The sequence below is a fragment of the Nerophis lumbriciformis genome, linkage group LG10 (genome assembly GCF_033978685.3).
Source record: "Nerophis lumbriciformis linkage group LG10, RoL_Nlum_v2.1, whole genome shotgun sequence".
NCBI classification, from domain to species: Eukaryota; Metazoa; Chordata; class Actinopteri; order Syngnathiformes; family Syngnathidae; genus Nerophis; species Nerophis lumbriciformis.
The window spans coordinates 7515007-7519978 of record NC_084557.2 but is presented as its reverse complement, the minus strand read 5'-3'; positions in this window follow the sequence as shown (position 1 = coordinate 7519978).

Below are 4972 nucleotides of genomic sequence, written 5' to 3'. Positions count from 1 at the left end.
AAATTGGCCCGCCAACTCCCCTGACCTTAGCCCCATAGAAAATCTGTGGGGTATTGTGAAAAGGAAGATGCAGAATGCCAGACCCAAAAACGCAGAAGAGTTGAAGGCCACTATCAGAGCAACCTGGGCTCTCATAACACCTGAGCAGTGCCAGAAACTCATCGACTCCATGCCACGCCGCATTAACGCAGTAATTGAGGCAAAAGGAGCTCCAACCAAGTATTGAGTATTGTACATGCTCATATTTTTCATTTTCATACTTTTCAGTTGGCCAACATTTCTAAAAATCCCTTTTTTGTATTAGCCTTAAGTAATATTCTAATTTTGTGACACACGGAATTTTGGATTTTCATTTGTTGCCACTTCAAATCATCAAAATTAAATGAAATAAACATTTGAATGCATCAGTCTGTGTGCAATGAATAAATATAATGTACAAGTTACACCTTTTGAATGCAATTACTGAAATAAATCAAGTTTTTCAAAATATTCTAATTTACTGGCTTTTACCTGTATAATTCACACTTAAAATCCTTTCATTTTCTCAAAAATCGACAGTGCGCCTTATAACCCGGTGCGCCTAATGTACGGAATAATTCTGGTTGTCCTTACCGACCTCGAAGCAATTTTATTTGGTACATGGTGTACTGATAAGTGTGACCAGTAGATGGTAGTCACACATAAGAGAGACACTATATTGCCAAAAGTATTTGGCCACCTGCCTTGACTCACATATGAACAGTGTTGGGACTATTGCTTGACAAAGTAACACGTTACTGTAACGCCGTTAGTTTTGGCGGTAACTAGTAATCTAACGCGTTATTTTTTTATATTCAGTAATAGGGATGTCCCGATCCAGGTTTTTGCACTTCCGATCCGATACCGATATTGTTTTTGCATTTCCGATCCGATACTGATACTGACCGATACCGATACTGACCGATACTGGCCTATCCGAGCATGTATTAAAGTTTAAAGTTATTTAGCCTACTTAGTTGTCAGAATGATGTTGAAAAGGGTTTTAGTACTCTTGATAACAACTAGCCAGCTGAATTAGGGGAGTTTGAATAATACACAATGGTTGGTAACAAGAAACTGACCTGTTTATTCAAGGATAAACACAAAATAGACAAAAGTATACATGACAAACAGAAATGGCATCATTGAACTAGGGCTGGGCGATATGGCCTTTTTTTAATATTGCGATATTTTAAGGCCATATTGCGATACACGATACATATCTCGATATTTTGCCTTAGCCTTGAATGAACACTTGATGCATATAATCACAGCAGTATGATGATTCTATGTGTTTTGATTGATTGATTGAGACTTTTATTAGTAGGTTGCACAGTGAAGTACATATTCCGTACAATTGACCACTAAATGGTAACACCCCAATAAGTTTTTCAACTTGTTTAAGACGGGGTCCACTTAAATTGATTCATGATACAGATATATACTATCAGATATATACTATCATCATAATACAGTCATCACACAAGATAATCACATTGAATTATTTACATTATTTATAATCCAGGGTGTGGAGGGGGGCGCCTGATGTAAGTGTCAAAAAGACAGCCAAAAGAGTTTGATATGAGAATAAATCTAAAGTTAAAATATAGGGTAGAAATGCACCCATTTGCAGGAAATATAGTCTTGATTTTCAAAATGTTCTTTCAAGGCTTGCATGTCTACATTAAAACATTCTTCTTCATACTGCATTAATATATGCTACTTTTAAACTTTCATGCAGAGAAGGAAATCACAACTAAAAAAATCACTAATTTTTTCAGACGGTGTTGATGTGGACATTTTTGCCATTTTGATGGTGTGGACGTGTGGCACCGAATGGAGATAAGCGTCTCGACAGACGTCACAATATTTGAACAATGATGACGAAAACTGTTGTCTCTGTCGTGTCCGTGTGTCGAAAATTGTTATGCGCTTATTTTTTTATTTGATTTTGTGCATGGCATAGATTTGCCGTGCGCAGAGGACGCTTGAGCAGGCGCGCACCTTAGCAGCTGCGCTAGCATCACAGCTAACGTTAGCCATGCCGCTACCTCGCTCTCTGCTGGGAGAGAACGTATACGTATGTGACGTATGACGTGACAGTATGTGACGTGTGTAAGAAGGTGCGCTCGCTGTCTGTGAGAGGGAGACACAGGAAAGAGTGAGAAGAGCCTGTCGTGTAATGCCAGCAGCTAAAAGCAACTGCGTGAGAATTGTGGATGTGTTGAAGGTGTGCTGGAAAATGCGGAACGGAAATTACGGAGCAGCAGAAAAGTGGAATGTATTATTTAAATAGGTGCGTTGGAAAACACGGACCGGAGTTTTTTTTTAAACAGGATCTGGATCGGCATTTTCCCATGCCTTGCCGATACACAATTTTTGGCAAACATCGGCAGCCGATCCGATCCAAATATCGGATCGGGACATCCCTATTCAGTAACTCAGTTACCGTTACTACATGATGCGTTACTGCGTTATTTTACGGGTTTTTTTATGTAGTATCGGCTAGAAACAGAAGATTTGAGTGTGTTTTATTGGAGCGCTGCAGTGTCGTCCTTCTGAATGTTCTTGTGTCACAAGCAGGAGGCACGCTCGGTGTGGGTGTGGGGAGGGGAAGGCAGGGGGAGGGCGTGTCTGTGTTTACTAGCAACGGAGTTGCAGTCGACTCAAGTGTCTTAACCATACTTGCCAACCCTCCCGGATTTTCCGGGAGACTCCCGAAATTCAGCGCCTCTCCCGAAAACCTCCCGGGACAAATTTTCTCTCGAAAATCTCCCGAAATTCAGGCAGACTCAGGTCCTCCACAATATTAAAAAGCGTACCTGCCCAATCACGTTATAACTATAGAATGATGGAGGGCGAGTTCTTGGTTTCTTATGTGGGTTTATTGTTAGGCAGTTTCATTAACGTCCTCCCAGCGCGGTAACAACACACAACAACAGCAGTCACTTTTTTGTGTACCGTAAAGCAGTTCGTCTGGTAAACAGCAATGTTGTGACACTCTTAAACAGGACAATACTGCCATCTAGTGCATTTGATGAAAGCACTTTTGTGCTTGCCACACATCAATGCATCATCAGAGAGGGTGTTCAGCATGGTTCGAAAAATAGTGACAGAGAATAGAACAAGGATGTACAATTCAACCCTTAACTCAACAATGAGTAGATGAGTGTTATGTGTGTGTATATGTGTAAATAACTGAACACTGAAATTCAAGTATTTTTTATATATATATATATATATATATATATATATATATATATATATATATATATATATATATATATATATAGCTAGAATTCACTGAATGTCAAGTATTTCTTATATATATACTGTATATATATATATATATATATATATATATATATATATATATATATATATATATATATACAGGTAAAAGCCAGTAAATTAGAATATTTTGAAAAACTTGATTTATTTCAGTAATTGCATTCAAAAGGTGTAACTTGTACATTATATTTATTCATTGCACACAGACTGATGCATTCAAATGTTTATTTCATTTAATTTTGATGATTTGAAGTGGCAACAAATGAAAATCCAAAATTCCGTGTGTCACAAAATTAGAATATTACTTAAGGCTAATACAAAAAAGGGATTTTTAGAAATGTTGGCCAACTGAAAAGTATGAAAATGAAAAATATGAGCAACTTTAGTTGTTAGAGAGTTCCGGTTGTACGGTTTTTCACGGGACACATTTCGGGCGTTGTTGTTGCACTAGTGAGCCACGGATGAGGAGATGCTGCTCCGTTATTGATTGAAGTAAAGTGTGAATGTCATTAAAACAGTTAGCTCCATCTTTTGACACTTCTTCCACTCCCGTCCTTGCACGCTACACCGCTACAACAAAGATGACGGGGGAGAAGACGCTGTCGAAGGTGAGCCACGTAAATAAGACCGCCCACAAAACGGCGAAAAGAGACTGTCAGAAAGCGACTTGAAGATGATCTGTAAAACATCATCTATGCAACATTTTCACCAAAGAACCACCATCACATGTTATGTAGACCAGTGTTTTTCAACCTTTTTTGAGCCAAGGCACATTTTTTGCGTTGAAAAAATGCGGAGGGACACCACCAGCAGAAATCACAAGAAAACGAAACTCAGTTGACAGTAAAAAGTCGTTGTCGCAATTGTTGGATATAACTTTAAAGCATAACCAAGCATGCATCAATATAGCTCTTGTCTCAAAGTAGGTGTACTGTCACCACCTGTCACATCACACCCTGACTAATATGGAGTTTTTTGCTGTTTTCCTGTGTGTAGTGTATTAGTTCTTGTCCTGCGCTCCTATTTTGGTGGCTTTTTCTCTTTTTTTGGTATTTTCCTGTAGCTGTTTCATGTCTTCCTTCGAGCGCTATTCCACGCATCTACTTTGTTTTAGCAATCAAGACTAAGTTGTTTTTATCCTTCTTTGTGGGGACATTGCTGATTGTCATGTCATGTTCGGATGTCCATTGTCTTTGCTCCACAGTACGGTAAGTCTTTGCTGTCGTCCAGCATTCTGTTTTTGTTTACTTTGTAGCCAGTTCAGTTTTAGTTTCGTTCTGCATAGCCTACCTTAAGCTTCAATGCCTTTTCTTTGAGGCACTCACCTTTTGTTTATTTTTGGTTTAAGCATTAGACACCTTTTTTTACCTGCACACTGCCTCCCGCTGCTTCCGACATCTACAAAGCAATTAGCTACCGGCTGCCACCTACTGATATGGAAGAGTATTACACGGTTACTCTGCCCAGCTCTAGACAGCACCGACACTCAACAACAACACATCATTTGCAGACTATAATTACTGGTTTGCAAAAAATATTTTTAACCCAAATAGGTGAAATTAGATAATCTCCCACGGCACACCAGACTGTATCTCATGGCAAGACCACAAGGAAGTCTTTTACATTTAGAAAAAAAAATCATGATAAGACTCCTTTAATGCGC